Source organism: Oncorhynchus gorbuscha, linkage group LG03 (genome assembly GCF_021184085.1).
Source record: "Oncorhynchus gorbuscha isolate QuinsamMale2020 ecotype Even-year linkage group LG03, OgorEven_v1.0, whole genome shotgun sequence".
NCBI lineage: Eukaryota > Metazoa > Chordata > Actinopteri > Salmoniformes > Salmonidae > Oncorhynchus > Oncorhynchus gorbuscha.
The window spans coordinates 82,687,270-82,704,886 of NC_060175.1; the positions used below are offsets into that span (position 1 = coordinate 82,687,270).

The 17,617-nt window shown below is 41.9% G+C and overlaps 1 protein-coding gene across 2 annotated transcripts in view; it reads left to right on the plus strand.

Annotated features, from left to right (window-relative positions):
* The first annotated feature begins 1,706 nt into the window (after positions 1-1,706).
* LOC124032054 (protein kinase C and casein kinase substrate in neurons protein 1-like) overlaps positions 1,707-17,617 on the plus strand; it is a 53,334-nt gene continuing 37,423 nt past the window's right edge. For both annotated transcript variants that reach the window (XM_046344081.1, XM_046344083.1), the window contains exons 1-2: positions 1,707-1,853; positions 11,884-11,954. The gene's annotated coding sequence lies outside the window, so the exon portion shown is untranslated. The remainder of the gene's footprint in view (positions 1,854-11,883; positions 11,955-17,617) is intronic.

Genomic DNA, 17,617 nt, shown 5'->3' on the forward strand with positions numbered 1-17,617 from the left:
GTGTGAATACTTTCTGATGCCACTTTAACTGTCAGAGAGCAACACAGTGTAGTTTATCTGTTATGTTGTGTTATGTATGATGTAAACCCATAAACCTGTTGGTTACACTTACAAATATAGCCTAGTACTAGTATGCTATGCCCATTGAGACATTTAAGTCATTTTCAAGGGGTATTCAAAACATTTGCAATTACCAATATGTAGCAGGAAATCTTGATTGCACTTTTAACCTCTTAAATGTAAAGTCCCCATATTTTGGGACCCTATTAGATTTGTTTTATTCAATTCAGTCTGGTATGAGAATGGTAGCCCCTATCTCCAAAGCAGGGTGTATGCGTAAAGCTGAGTATCTTGGCTATTGATTGGTGTCTTAATATCTTTTGTATGACTTACTACCATATATGGGCTTACGAAGGAATAAGGGCAGGCAGAGCAGATGATCTCCTTTCTAGATGGCTGCTACCTACATTCCGTTTAAGGTTGTGAAGCATAAACAAATTAAACACGGAATACGTTGATACACACCGAAAGCCTGGACTCCACATATCATGATTATATCTTATTTGTCTGCCTGTGAGCTACCATTGATCACCAGCCCCAAGAGTTAAAATGTTTATTTTACACATTGTTTTCACCAAACAGCGCACATCTTACAATGTAAGCTCCGTTTTGGTCTGTGTTTGAACTATAGCTACTTCAAATTAATCATTCGGTTGGTAGGAACAAATCTAGCCTATTGCCAATGTTATCTGATGATGTATGACTTAATAGCAACATCGAATGTCCAATGAGTGACTATATATTTGATGTTGCCCGCTTAAGCGCTGTAGGCATCTATTACACAGGGGATTGGCTACTATGGCACCTTGACAGTCTTGTAGCCAAAGAGATAAGCTTTCCAGGGATATGCAGTTGACCTGGGTGGGACAAAGCAAGCCCTAGAACTTATATGTAATGCAAACTATTGCTACCTAGCTTAGAAACAACTCATGACCACACCTGATACCACTTACTAAAACATCTGTCCATTTATAGTTGTTAGGTCTATCAATCCCATTTTTTCTGATATTGTTCACATGTTGTGGAAGCCATCTGATGTGTTTCCAGCTCTGGGCATCAATAATTCACTTATAGCTTGTCAATGAAAGATGACTTTAAAAATAAAAAACTGAAAAAATATATTTTATGTGTGCTTGATCTTATGTATTCTGAACTATGTAACTGCTATCTATCTTCTGATCATTTCCTCCCAAGCTCCCAGATGTCTTCTTTCCAGATATACTAAGTGCCAGAATCATGTAATTACACATGAATAGTATTTACCTTGTGTATGTCTAATTAGGCGAAATAGCCTTGTATGAGTTGTACTACGCCCATTGAGACATGTATGTCATATTCAAGGGGTATTCAAAACATTTGCAGTTGCCAATATGTAGCAGGACATCTTGATTGCACTTTTAATTATAGGAGTGGGCCCATAGCAATGGCCCATGACTCATAGTGGGCTACAGCCTCGCAGCATTCGCTAATCATATCACACCATAGCCTACAATGTGACTATATCGAAATTACTATATGACCAGACCAAAATGTTTCCAATCCATCGTATTATGTTAATGACAAAACTCTGATTGTGGACAATATTGAAGCGTTTAAAGATACACGCGATAGCTTTTTGTTGGACCATCCCCCAATGTGCCCGAGTGCTTTGCAGCTCCCCCTTGCTGCGTGCATCGTGATCTCGCAGATGCAGAGCCTCTTGCAGAAGAAGCAGGGTCACCTTCTGTCATTCCAAAAAGAGAGCTGATAAACATTTAGAATATATTTGGATAACACGCTTAGCCTACACCCTGGTAAGTCAGCCGTGCATGTTTGTCCAGTGTTGGCGTTACATAGTGTCTGCCCATGGTTATATAACGCTAGGGCAACACAGGGATGAAGGAATCTCTCGCATGGTTCCTTCCCGTACATTTTTCTCGACCACGTCAGATTGCAATCTAGTGTGTTTTCGATCTCTAAACGACGTATTCTTCATAAATATGAAATGAATACTCTAATGTATTGTTGTCAAGACCTTAATATAGCCTATCTTATGCCAGGTATGTTGTTATTTTGTATGTTGTAGACTGTTTTATGTTTCACATGCCATTTAAAAAATGTGGTTGTGCTAAATTGTAACATATTTGGCAATTGTCTTATTGCTTTAGGCTACGTGAATGTTTTTTATTTCATGAGATTCTACAAGAGATGATGTTTTCCATCATGCAGATGTTTTCCTCTGATCACATAGTGTCACTATTAAGTTATATTGCCTGGTTATTCCTGAGTTTTGACCTTATATGGGCTATATAGGCTCATGTTTTCCTTGAGTAATTGAAGCATGGCTTAGCGTTTTCTGGGGGTAATTGTAACAATGTAACCTAACCTGTGTATGAATAGAGATCGAATATAATGACTTTAGGATAAAAGACTACAGGCTATCGGCCGCAGATGCTATCACCACACGTCCTTAAGAAAACAGACTGACCAAGGTTGTGAGATTGCCGTTCATGCCCCCTCCTAGCACGAACAGTGAGAGGAACTAGACAATTGAGGTAGCCTGGACGAATAAGCAAGGTCGCAACGATGCTTCTGAAAACTATTTAATAAAGCAGTCGACCAACGATGAATAGTAGTCTATATTTATTGTTTAGTAGGCTATCAGGTGCAACATTTGTAATATGTAATGCCAGAAAATCGTAGAATAGGGTATGCAGAATAGGGTATGAATAGGGTATTGAATACTAATGAGGGCATTCCGGTCTGCTGTTATGTAATAGCCTGTCATAACACAGTGCCATCGTTACTCTATCGTCAATGTTTTTCTCGGTGGAAGCACTGCTGCTCGCCTCACGTATCAATAACATTATTACAATTCCACGAATGGCATTTCCTATCGTGTGTCTTAAGGAAATATATCTCAGCACAGTCAAAACAGAAGATAGTCTGGTAGAATGCACATGCCTAAACATTTATGCAGTTTGGAGATGTTTATATCATTAATGATTCTTCTGCACCACTAGTGATGGCTGTAGGAGATAGCCAGTTCCCAGTTGTAGGCTGTGTGTTAAGGGGTTGACTAAGGGGATGTTAGGCCCTTTAGAGAAACGGGTTGTTTATGCCTAGCTCATCAGGGTGTCAACACTGTCCGTGAGGTGATTGACTGCCTCAGCATAGTTTATTGATGCTGAGGAAGGGAAGGTAGCCTATTACCGCCATCTGTTCTGTCCGTTGTCTCTTGGGAGCTGTCCATGGTGCTGAAATTGAGCTCTGGTGGACCGCACTGTCTGTAAGCCTGTCAGCAAAGGTGCCAGTGCCCCTGAGTGAACGAGATGTGGCTGCAGAGGAGGGAGAGGATGGACATAATGCAGTGAGGGGAATAATCCAATTGTAGTGCGCCATAAGCAGTTGTAGCGGGTTTTCTTTTAATTAGCTGACTCCATGCACTCTCCTATACCTTGGAGTGGAGTCTTTCAACAGGAACCGTTCAATATCAGTTGACTAAAATGAATCTCTCTTGTTGATTGATACTGAGTCCATGCTTGGATTAATCTGGAATATTTTCTTTATTCATTGTGCATTGCAAAAACACACTTGCAGTGTTCCAAGTGCCCACACAATCTCTTGGAGGGAAAGCTAGTCTAAAGTTGGCACCAACATTCACTGCATCCAAGTCTCTTGACATAAACTGTGTCCTACCTTCACCCATTTGTTTGTTCTCACAGACAATGTCAGTTTGTCACTGATCTTGGATTAGTTGATATTCTCTGTGTCATGTCTGTTAATCTCTTGTGGGCAGACTACATATGACCAATTACGTGATACTTTAGTTCTTGGTTAACCAAAATTACATGTCTGTGGGTGAGATGCTCAGTTCCTATAACTTCCTAAAATGGAAGCAGACAGGGAAGCCTCCACAGTGACATGATTCAAAAGCAAACTGCTACAAGTGCCATGTGTGCCCAGTGCCCATCATGCAATATGAGTCATCTGGAAAATATGTCTATGCATCTCTGTTGTGATAGAAGAAGGCGTTAATAAAAGTGGGGCACCGGCCCTCAACACAAAGCTTGTCAGAGGCAAACACAACTGCCATTGATTTCTGGACTTGTATTGTGCTCTTAGTTTCTGAGAACCTGTCGCAATTATTTATTTTCTTGTAATGACATACAGTAACTGAGATCAGAGAAGTGTGTGTTGGGCAATTAGTTAGAATTATAATATCTGCACAATTCACATGGTTATTGCATCCCGATAGGCCCTTCTAACCTTTGTCTGTTTTCCCTAGCTTACACTATTATCTTCAATAGCCTACATTATTTAATATTTGAGATTCTTCAAAGAAGCCACCCTTTGCCTTGATGACAGCTTCGCACACTCTTGGAATTCTCTCAACCAGGTTCATGACGTAGTCACCTGGAATGCATTTCAATTAACAGGTATGCCTTGTTAAAATTGTATTTGTGGAATTTATTTCCTTAATGCGTTTGAGCCAATCAGTTGTGTTGTGACAAGGTAGGGGTGGTATACAGAAGGTAGCCCTATTTGGTTAAAAAAACAAGTCTTTATTATGGCAAGAACAGCTCAAATAAGCAAAGAGAAACGACAGTCCATCATTACTTTAAGACAAAGTCAGTCAATGCGGAACAATTCAAGAACTTTGAAAGTTTCTTCAAGTGCAGTCGCAAAAACAATCAAGCGCTATGATGAAACTGGCTCTCATGAGGACCACCACAGGAAAGGAAGATCCAGAGTTACCTCTGCTGCAGAGGATAAGTTCATTAGAGTTAACTGCACCTTAGATTGCAGCCCAAAGAAATGCTTCACAGAGTTCAAGTAACAGACACATCTCAACATCAAATGTTCAGAGGAGACTGTGTGGCCGTCATGGCCTTCATCTTCCAATTGCTGCAAAGAAACCACTAGTAAAGGACACCAATAAGAAGAAGAGACTTGCTTGGGCCAAGAAACACAAGCAATGGACAATAGACCGGTGGAAATCTGTTATCTGGTCTGATGAGTCCAAATTTTGGTTCCAACCGCCCTTGTCTTTGTGAGACGCAGAGTATGTGAACTGATGATCTCTGCATGTGTGGTTCCCACCGTGAAGCATGGAGGAGGTGTGATGGTGTGGGGGTGCTTTGCTGGTGACACTGTCTGTGATTTATTTAAAATTCAAGGCACACTTAACCAGCATGGCTACCACAGCATTCTGCAGCGATACACCGTCCCATCTGATTTGCGCTTAGTGGGACTATCATTTAGTTTTTCAACTGGACAATGACCCAAAACACACCTCCAGGCTGTGTAAGGGCTATTTGACCAAGAAGGAGAGTGATGGAGTGCTGCATCAGATGACCTGGCCTCCAGAGTGAAGGAAAAGCAGCCAACAAGAGCTTAGCATATGTGGGAACTCCTTCAAGACTGTTGGAAAAGCATTCCTCATGAAGCTGGTTGAGAGAATGCCAAGAGTGTGCAAAGCTGTCATCAAGGCAAAGTGTTCTTCAAGGTGGCTACTTTGAAGAATCTAAAATATAAAGTATATTTTGATTTGTTTAACACTTTTTTGGTTACTACATGATTCCATATATGTTATTTAATAGTTTTGCTGTCTTCACTATTATTCTACAATGTAGAAAATCATTTTTTTTTTTAATAAAGAAAAACCCTTAAATGAGTAGGTGTGTCCAAACTTTTGACTGGTACTGTATGTATGTGAGTTTTATCCACAATCACATTTGTGGGTTGTTTTTTATGTCCAGTGCTTGACTTAGACAAGAGTTCACCGGAGCTGAGTACCGGCACCTCAAATGTTCTACTGCTTGAGCTCCTGCTCCTCTTGTAGAAAATTATCTCAAAAGTATTGTGGAGCTCCTGCACCTAAATATAAACAGTACCGGCACCGAAAATGAGTATCGGCACTTATTTCAGTCCAAGTCAAGCACTGTGTAGGTAAGTATAATAACATGCTTCACTTTTCTTGCTTCTCAGTGTGGTTGTGGAAACTGCTGCTGCTTAGAGCCTGAAAGTTTGTATTTTAGCATTCAATTATGATTTGTGCTCATGCATCCAAACGGCTCTATCACTGTAGTTATCATCCAGAGCAGTGGTATTCAAGCTTTTTCAGCAAGGACCCAATTCTTTTTACCATAACTTTTGGGGACACAATTTTTCCCCTAAAAAAATACTTGTGATCCCACCACAAATCTAATGACACAATCGGGAAATACATTTTTTAAAACTTTTTACATCAACAAATAACCTTCAATTCATTGCATTTATATCTCTTATCAAAATGAAACGAAACCAATAACTACATTTACATCTTTCTCAAAAACCTTTGTATATTGTCCAATACACAAATTTTGTTCCTAAAAAAATGACATGATTTTGTGTACATTTTGGCGACCCCACTGCAGGTCCCCCCTGACCCTGACTTTGAATGCCACTGATCCAGAGAGTAATGGAATGCTCTTTAATTCTGCAGTTAGTGACTGGTCTGTCAGAAGGATAGCAGTGGAAATAGATAGCAAGCTTAATCACAACAGAGGAAGCTAACCATAATAGAATAGGGCACTCTATGTAGTTTTTAATCCCCCTCCTCCACTTAAGTGTTTATCTGTTTTTTTATGTGTTGAAACAAAACTGAGGATGAACAAATATAGCTTTGTGGAAACATGGAAGATTACATCACATTGTATTTCTGAGATGTGTCATTTGAAATTTGATATCAGATTTGCAAATTGGCTGTAAACGACAACAACTTTGTATGGTCAGTGCAACATTTTGGCAACTGTGTTATCTAACACCCAGCAGGTAGCCTAGTGGTAAGATCTTTGGGCTAGTAACTCCAAGGTTGGTAGTTCAAATCCCTAAGCCGACATGGGTTATGCACTTTTCACACTACACACTTGTATAGGTTACATGGTTGTACAAGTGCGAAACAGGACAAATATAAACACAATGTTGGGTTTGTTTGCTAACAGAATAACAGATGACCAGTCTCCATTAATATAAAACATTGGATGATCCTCAAAGATTGAACCTTGTTTTCATGAAGAGGTTGTTGCGGTGACTATATCACGATTAAGAGCAAAGGACCGGTGGTGCTGCAAACAGTATTATTAACATTATTTTTTTACATTGAAATTTGAGTACTTTAGCAGATGCTCTTATAGTGAGTGGATACATTTTTACTTATAAAACAAAACAGTATTATTAGCGTTTCAGTGACATTAGAATGGACAGTGACCATTCAGCCAGATTCAGCACCTAAACAGCGACCGTTTTCTCTCATAGGTTCTGTTCCGAGGAAATCCCTAGCAAGATAATGGGGAGTAGGTCACAGGAGGTTGGTGGCACCTTCATTTGGGAGAACAGGCTCGTGGTTGGGATAATTGGAATAGTATCAAATACACCAAACACATGGCTTCCATCCATTATTATGAGTCATCCTACCCTCAGCAGCCTCCATTCGAGTTGGCCTATCTAGGAAGCTGGGAGCTTGGATGGCGAATGGCTCCTCTGAGAACTACTGCTAAACTGATTCAGCCATATTGACTTTCCCAACCAAATGTTAGGAAGCCTTACTCATGTCTCAGTCAAATTATCCAGTGATTCATAAAACACAACACATTCACTTTCTGTGGGAAGCCCGGTACACTGACATTATATTTGCCTTCACATTTGCCATGACTCACAGGCACCCTTGTCTCTCTAGTAATCCGAAATTGAAGTTCCAAAAGTGGAACAAGAAGTTGCACTATTAACTATTATGATGTTATTAACTATTTTTATTTTCAAATGCAAAGTCTTCCAATGTAGATTTACTTATCAAATACACTTGTTTGTCTTTTACTCAGATTAGGAAATCTGTTGCCAAGGTAACAACTTTTGGTTTAATCAGTTGATGTTCACTTCAGATCTCATTAGTTGAAATACAAGAGGGAGAGAGAGAGCTCCTGCTCCTCTGGAGCGAGAGGCCTTATTATTAAAGGTGCAATATGCAGAAATCACTCTACCATTTCCGGGTTGCTAAAATTCTAATAGTTTGCCTAATTTCAGTTTATGTAAAAAAAAATAAAAAAACAAGCTAATGTAGAGAATCATTGTACCTGTAAACGAGTGCGCTGAGAGTCGGGAAGCAAGTTCAGGGAGAGACACAAGCAACGCACCGACATGAAAACAGAGTCAATAACACCTGAGGAAAGAACCAAGGGGAGTGACAGATACAGGGAAGAAAATCAAGGAGGTGATGGAGTCCAGGTGATTGTCATGAGGTGCAGGTGCGCGAGACGATAGTGACAGGTGTGTGGTATAATCAGCAGCCTGATGACCTAGAGGCCGGAGAGGGAGTATGTATACTTTATATTTTCATCTGTTTGAAGCTGGTGTACATAACTGAAAGTAAAAGACACAAAAACTAAACTTAAGAACTGGAATCATAGTGCACATCGAACAGATCTACCGCTTCTTAGACTTGCTTTCAATGAGAACTCACATTTCTATGTGAATTTGGTCCGGTCATCCAAAAAGTTACATGTTGCAGCTTCAAACCTGGGGCGACAGGTAGCCTAGTGGTTTGAGTGTTGGGCCAGTAACTGAAAGGTTGCTGGATTGAATCCCCAAGATGACAAGGTAAAAATCTGTCATTCTGCCCCTGAACAAGGCAGTTAACCCACTGTTCCCCCGTAGGCCGTCATTGTAAATAAGTATTTGTTCTTAACTGACTTGCCTAGTTAAATAAAGGTTACATTTTTATTTGATTTGATTTTAAAAGCCACGTTAGTGGTGACCTTTCACAGGACAGGCATGCTGTTGAGTGTCTATCTTGTTACAGCTCTCATATTTGTCGCATACAAACTGTGTATACCTAACATTAGGAACACCCCCATCCCCCTTTTGCCCTCAGAATAGCCTCAATTTGTTGGAGAACGGACTCCAAGGTGTCGAAAGGGTTCCACAGGGATGATGGCCCAGGTTTACTCCAATGCATCCCACAGTTGTGTCAAGTTGGCTGGATGTCCTTTGGGTGGTGGTACACACAATAAACTTTTGAGCATGGAAAAACCCAGCAGTATTGCCGTTCTTGAGACAAACTGGTGTACCTGGCACCTACTACAATACCCCATTCAAAGGCACTTAAATCTTGTTTCTTGCCCATTCACCCTCTGAATGGCACACATACACAATCCTTGTCTCAATTGTCTCAAAGCTTAAAAATCCTTCTTTAACCTGTCTCCTTCCATTCATCTACATTGATTGAACTGGAATTACCAAGTGACATCAATAAGAGATCATAGCTTTCACCTGGGTTCACCTGCGCTATCTATGTCATGGAAAGACCAGGTGTTCTTAATGTTTTGTACATAATATAATGTGTGTGGACATGACCTATGTGATAGTGTTACCAAGAGAGAAGCTCTTGCATGGTGCGGGTTCAAGGGGTCCCACCGTGAGAGCCAATCTGTTAGTGGGAGGTGATAGTCATTTGTTGTTGCTGTGACTGTATGGAGTCCTGTTCTCAGAGCAGGCAGTGGTGTCTGACAACCTGTGAAAGTGGAAGAGGGAAAGGAGGGAATGTGAGAACGGTGAGTCTGAAGGATAGCCCGGCTGTCTTATCTCTCCAGGCTGCGGGGAGAACAGGAAGGAAGTAATAATGTGATATCTCCCTTTATTGGCTGGGATGAAGCCTTTACCAATAGGTAGCTGAGGCACAGCTAATAATAATTCTTCTCTTGTCTGTGCTTAAGACAAAATGCTTTATCTTCCAACCTCTGACATTTTATCTTAACATGATCATTGGCCATTGTGAAAAAGATGACAATGATTCAGCTTCAGCCCCAGCCTGTAGGGGTGGACTGGATGACTCAGCTTCAGCCCCAGCCTGCAGGGATGGATTGGACTGACTCAGCTTCAGCCCCCGCCTGCAGGGATGGACTGGATGACTCAGCCACAGCCTGCAGGGATGGACTGAACCAGCTTCAGCCCCAGCCTGCAGGGATGGACTGGACTGACTCAGCTTCAGCCCCCGCCTGCAGGAATGGACTGGATGACTCAGCTTCAGCTCCAGCCTGCAGGGATGGACTGGATGACTCAGCTTCAGCCCCAGCCTGCAGGGATGGACTGACTCAGCTTCAGCCCCAGCCTGCAGGGATGGACTGGACTGACTCAGCTTCAGCCCCCGCCTGCAGGGATGGACTGGATGACTCAGCTTCAGCCCCCGCCTGCAGGGATGGACTGGATGACTCAGCTTCAGCCCCAGCCTGCAGGGATGGACTGGATGACTCAGCCACAGCCTGCAGGGATGGACTGAACCAGCTTCAGCCCCAGCCTGCAGGGATGGACTGGATGACTCAGCTTCAGCCCCCGCCTGCACGGATGGACTGGATGACTCAGCTTCAGCCCCAGCCTGCAGGGATGGACTGGATGACTCAGCTTCAGCCCCAGCCTGCAGGGATGGACTGGATGACTCAGCTTCAGCCCCAGCCTGCAGGGATGGACTGGTTGACCCAGCTTCAGCCCCAGCCTGCAGGGATGGACTGGATGACCCAGCTTCAGCCCCAGCCTGCAGGGATGGACTGACTCAGTGTGTCATACAAGTGGCTTTGGGCTTCCCATAATGGCGACCTACATGGCCTGTTTGTCTCACCTACATGGCCTGTCTGTCACGTTCAATGATCAGCGTTTTCTCCTAGCTTTGGTTTGTTTATTTTATTTCCTTTTGGATGGGTGGTAATCAAGGATGTATATAAAGACATTTATTTATGGTGGTAATACTGTAACCACCCAGGGTTGGTTACCCACTGAAGGGTTGGGTTTCAGGTGTGTCATTCTGAACACTAGGGGTTGTATTCCTCATTAACGTAGGCCTCACCATTTGAACTGGTCAGCATTTGAGGTGTATCTGTTTGCATATGTGTGCATTAGCTTCTCTTCAAATGTCCCAGATATGTTCCCATAATGTAATGTATCCTTTGTGTGTCCTCAGTTCAGAGTGAGAGGCATGAGCAGCCTATGTGTGGATGTGGGGTTTTCATAGTGATGCTCACACTGACATTGTATATCAGAGGCAGTCTCTTTAAATGTTTGATCAACTGTGCTGCTGAGAATCCTGGCTACAGTCGGTTCCCTCTCACTAGGTCTGTGTGGGATGCATATGGAGTGGTATGATATCAGAGGCAATGCATATTTTTATAGTCTCATAATTCCTTGTCCCAGAAGGTTCCTGGCCTGCCACAGAGTCAAACACAGAGACTGTGTCCTCCAAAATGTAAGTAAGCAGACTAGACATGCAGTCACACATTAGAGAGGAACATGGAGGGCACAAGGGAGATATAATGGGCTGTGTTACCCTTTTAAAGGATTTGTAACTCCACAGTCAAGGAGGAGCAATTGGAGGGTATGGGTTTACTGTTGTAGCTACCAAAATGACTGTTATCGGCTTCAAAGTGGCACTTTGAAATCTTTGCCTCTCTGTTTCAGGAACAATTAGAATTTACTCCAGGGAGCTGAATATGACAGCTAAATGCATTTCTACAGTTTTGCTAAAATGCATGGAAAGAGTGTGAGTGTAGGAGAGTGAAGAAAATATCATGGTTAGTAACAATTCTTGTGTTGGTGAATTATAAGAGCTGGTCGTTGGCTCAGATCCATAGACTGTCCGTCCCATCTTCTGTGCTGTGTCTGGTGGTCATATGTTTGGCCAAGGAGACACACTGCCATCTTATCTTCCACATGCTGAATCATGGTCAGATCAGTTTTATTCAAATAAGACTGCAGAAAATAGAGGGCGTCCGCGACACGTATCCCTGAACCTGTCTCTCTGTCTGTCTCTCTGTGTAGGTGACCTCCTGTAAAGGACAGCAGCTCTCTCCAGGGTTTATGGAAACCTGATTTCTCATCCGGAGGTGAAGGTGAGTCTTCGACCTTGTCCTCTTTGTCTAATTCTCTGTAGGATTTAGTATGATTGTCTGTTTACATGGGATAGCACTGCAATGGTCATCAGGCTTCTCAGAGGAACCACATGTTGTTGGCTGTAGTTTAGTCTCTGAGGCATTGTTCTAATGTCCGTTTGGATCATGAATCTTTAACTAAGTAAGCACTCCCATTGGGCTAATAAAAAGCAAATCAGCAACCCCACTAATATTTCATGAGGAGGTCATTCCGTTACAGCCCCGGGGTCACTGGGGGTTTCCTGTAAAAGGGCACTGCACTCAGATAAACAGCCATCCGATGTAACCTGTGACATACAGTAAATACTTACCTATGTCCACATACCCTAGACCTTCTCGGACTTGTTCTTGGTGTCCTCTAGTATTTAACCTTTCATTACAAATTTGGTCTCACCTGGTCTATGGATTGCTGTTCAATCCTTTACTGCTGACTTCCCCTTGCAGTTTTGCTGGCAAAGTCAATTATAAAATCACAAGCGCCTTCATCATATAGCACATACACTGTCAAACAATAATTCTGGAATAATTACAGAGTTTCTTGTTTGATCACTTCCTCTTTGTGGTCTGTAAAAGAGCACCTTCCTTCCCACTCCCGGGAGGTGATGAGAGGAGGCTGTGTTTGGTTAGCACAGACATGTCGTTTGCATATGCAGGGTCGTTAGAGTGGATTCTCTGCTCATCATCAACACATCATGGCCCGGATCTGTGGGTCTACTCTACTCCGGGAAGCACAGCTGTCTGGGCTGTGGAATAGAAGGGAGCTGCATGGGAACAAACTGGAGCCTAGAACAAACACAGGGGACCTAACCTGCACACTCCAAACCACTCAAGCATACTGATCTGTGTTGGTGGGAAAATAGGGACTCCAGGAATTGTGTGTGTGCATGTACAGTACATGCATGAAGTCCTGTAAAATCAATAGTGTGCGATCCATCAAATGCACAAACTGCAAGAATGAAAATAGTTAGTCAGGTTACCCATTGTTCTTTTGTAGTCATAATGCATACACTGACTGTACGCGATAGTCAGATTAACCTTCATCAACCAAGACCTTAGACCTTAAAGTGACTGATCTCTCTGTGGACTTAAGAGTTGTGTATTAATAGAAGCATAAGATGCTTATGGTCTGCACATTTAGACAGAGCTCCTGTCTTTGTATCTCAACTGTCAGGTATGGTTGGTCATGTCTGTTTGGTGCTGCTCATATACTGCCTTGATTAACTTGAGGTTGTGATATGACCAAACACGTGGTAGACCCCGTACACTTTGCTCTGTATGTATGCATCTGCTAAAATCTCTCTGACACTTCTAAACTCTCTCTGACACACCATAATCATTGTAGTAAGGTAGTTATGTAGGTGTTATGTATAGGTGTTACAAAGGCTAAGCTGTAGATTAATGTCAGTAGTTTAGACACGGTGTTAGATAGCATGTAGATTATTGTCAGTAGTTAGCATGTAGATTAATGTCAGTAGTTAGCATGTAGATTAATGTCAGTAGTTAGCATGTAGATTAATGTCAGTAGTTAGCATGTAGATTATTGTCAGTAGTTTAGACATGGTTTTAGATAGCATGTAGATTAATGTTAGCATGTAGATTAATGTCAGCAGTTAGCATGTAGATTAATGTCAGCAGTTAGCATGTAGATTAATGTCAGTAGTTAGCATGTAGATTAATGTCAGTAGTTAGCATGTAGATTAATGTCAGTAGTTAGCATGTAGATTAATGTCAGCAGTTAGCATGTAGATTAATGTCAGTAGTTAGCATGTAGATTCATGTCAGAAGTTAGCATGTAGATTAATGTCAGTAGTTTAGACATGGTTTTAGATAGCATGTAGATTAATGTCAGTAGTTATCATGTAGATTAATGTCAGTAGTTAGCATGTAGATTAATGTCAGTAGTTAGCATGTAGATTAATGTCTGTAGTTAGCATGTAGATTAATGTCAGTAGTTAGCATGTAGATTAATGTCAGCAGTTAGCATGTAGATTAATGTCAGCAGTTTAGACATGGTTTTAGATAGCATGTAGATTAATGTCAGCAGTTAGCATGTAGATTAATGTCAGTAGTTAGCATGTAGATTAATGTCAGTAGTTAACATGTAGATTAATGTCAGTAGTTAGCATGCAGATTAATGTCAGCAGTTAGCATGTAGATTAATGTCAGTAGTTTAGACATGGTTTTAGATAGCATGTAGATTAATGTCAGTAGTTAGCATGTAGATTAATGTCAGTAGTTAGCATGTAGATTAATGTCAGTAGTTAGCATGTAGATTAATGTCAGTAGTTTACATGTAGATTAATGTCAGCAGTTAGCATGTAGATTAATGTCAGTAGTTAGCATGTAGATTAATGTCAGTAGTTTTAAATAGCATGATTGGTAGAGTGCTGTAGAGATGGCTGTAGAGAAGGTTCTCCCATCTCCACAGAGGAACTCTGCAGCTCTGTCAGTGTGACCAGCTGTTTGTTTGTTTTTTTTCCCTTTTTTTTCACCTTTATTTAACCAGGTAGGCTAGTTGAGAACAAGTTCTCATTTGCAACTGCAACCTGGCCAAGATAAAGCATAGCAGTGTGAACAGACAACACAGAGTTACACATGGAGTAAACAATTAACAAGTCAATAACACAGTAGAAAAAAAGGGGGAGTCTATATACATTGTGTGCAAAAGGCATGAGGAGGTAGGCAAATAATTACAATTTTGCAGATTAACACTGTAGTGATAAATGATCAGATGGTCATGTACAGGTAGAGATATATTGGTGTGCAAAAGAGCAGAAAAGTAAATAAATCAGAACAGTATGGGGATGAGGTAGGTAAAAATGGGTGGGCTATTTACCGATAGACTATGTACAGCTGCAGCGATCGGTTAGCTGCTCAGATAGCAGATGTTTGAAGTTGGTGAGGGAGATTAAAGTCTCCAATTTAAGCGATTTTTGCAATTCGTTCCAGTCACAGGCAGCAGAGAACTGGAACGAAAGGCGGCCAAATGAGGTGTTGGCTTTAGGGATGATCAGTGAGATACACCTGCTGGAGCGCGTGCTACGGATGGGTGTTGCCATCGTGACTTGTAGATGACCTGGAGCCAGTGGGTCTGGCGATGAATATGTAGCGAGGGCCAGCCGACTAGAGCATACAGGTCGCAGTGGTGGGTGGTATAAGGTGATTTAGTGACTAAATGGATGGCACTGTAATAAACTGCATCCAGTCTGCTGAGTAGAGTGTTGGAGGCAATTTTGTAGATGACATCGCTGAAGTCGAGGATCGGTAGGATAGTCAGTTTTACTAGGGTAAATTCTTGATCACCTCCCTGACCAAGGCCTTTCTCCCCCGATTGCTCAGTTTGGCCGGGCGGTCAGCCCTAGGAAGAGTCTTAGTGGTTCCAAACTTCTTCCGTTTAAGAATGATGGAGGCCACTGTGTTCTTGACCCTCAATGCTACAGAAAATTTTTGGTTCCCTTCCCTAGATCTTTGCCTTGACACACACCTGTCTCAGAGCTTTACGAACAATTCCTTCGACCTCATGGCTTGGTTTTTGCTCTGACATGCACTATCAACTGTGGGACCTTACATAGAGATGTGCGTGCCTTTCCAAATCATGTCCAAACAATTGAATTTACCACAGGTGGACTACAATCAAGTTGTAGAAATATCTCAAGGATGATCAATGGAAATAGGATGCACCTGAGCTCAATTTCACATTTCATAGCAAAGGGTCTGAATACTTATCTAAATAAGGTATTTCAGTTTTTATTATTATAATTTCTAAAAACCTGTTTTCTCTTTGTCATTATGGGGTATTGTTTGTAGATTGATGAGGGAAAACAAATATTGAATCCATTTTAGAATTGTCAGTAGTTTAAACACAGTGTTAGATAGCATGTAGATTAATGTCAGTGGGTAGACATGGTGTTAGATAGCATGTAGATTAATGTCAGTAGGTAGACATGGTGTTAGATAGCATGTAGATTAATGTCAGTAGTTTAAACACAGTGTTAGATAGCATGTAGATTAATGTCAGTAGGTAGACATGGTGTTAGATAGCATGTAGATTAATGTCAGTAGGTAGACATGGTGTTAGATAGCATGTAGATTAATGTCAGTAGTTTAAACACAGTGTTAGATTAGATTAATGTCAGTAGGTAGACATGGTGTTAGATAGATTAATTAATGTCAGTAGGTAGACATGGTGTTAGATAGCATGTAGATTAATGTCAGTAGTTTAAACACGGTGTTAGATAGCATGTAGATTAATGTCAGTAGGTAGACATGGTGTTAGATAGCATGTAGATTAATGTCAGTCATCATTAGTCCTTCCGAAAAAAAAACGAATTAATTAGAAAAGTCAAATAAATAAAATAAAATAAAAATTGAAATAGGGCTTCTGCCGTTTTATTTTTACCCTCCATTTACATTGAGTTATTTTTACATTTAGTTGTTTAGCAGACACACTAATCCAGAGCAAGTTACAGTTAGTGCATTAGATAGCAGATGTTCTGAAAGAGCTGCAAAACCTGGACCCGTACAAATCAGCTGGTCTTGACAATCTGGACCCTCTGTTTCTGAAACTATCCGCCGCCATTTTCGCAACCCCTATTACCAGCCTGTTCAACCTCTCTTTCATATCGTCTGAGATCCCCAAGGATTGGAAAGTTGCCGCAGTCATCCCCCTCTTCAAAGGGGGAGACACCCTGGACCCAAACTGTTACAGACCTATATCCATCCTGACCTGCCTATCTAAGGTCTTCGAAAGCCAAGTCAACAAACAGGTCACTGACCATCTCGAATCCCACCGTACCTTCTCCGCTGTGCAATCTGGTTTCCGAGCCGGTCACGGGTGCACCTCAGCCACACTCAAGGTACTAAACGATATCATAACCGCCATCGATAAAAGACAGTACTGTGCAGCCGTCTTCATCGACCTTGCCAAGGCCTTCGACTCTGTCAATCACCATATTCTTATCGGCAGACTCAGTAGCCTCGGTTTTTCGGATGACTGCCTTGCCTGGTTCACCAATTACTTTGCAGACAGAGTACAGTGTGTCAAATCGGAGGGCATGCTGTCCGGTCCTCTGGCAGTCTCTATGGGGGTGCCACAGGGTTCAATTCTCGGGCCGACTCTTTTCTCTGTATATATCAATGATGTTGCTCTTGCTGCGGGCGATTCCCTGATCCACCTCTATGCAGACGACACCATTCTATATACTTTCGGCTCGTCATTGGACACTGTGCTATCTAACCTCCAAATGAGCTTCAATGCCATACAACACTCCTTCCGTGGCCTCCAACTGCTCTTAAACGCTAGTAAAACCAAATGCATGCTTTTCAACCGATCGCTGCCTGCACCCGCATGCCCGACTAGCATCACCACCCTGGATGGTTCCGACCTTGAATATGTGGACATCTATAAGTACCTAGGTGTCTGGCTAGACTGCAAACTCTCCTTCCAGACTCATATCAAACATCTCCAATCGAAAATCAAATCAAGAGTCGGCTTTCTATTCCGCAACAAAGCCTCCTTCACTCACGCCGCCAAGCTTACCCTAGTAAAACTGACTATCCTACCAATCCTCGACTTCGGCGATGTCATCTACAAAATGACTTCCAACACTCTACTCAGCAAACTG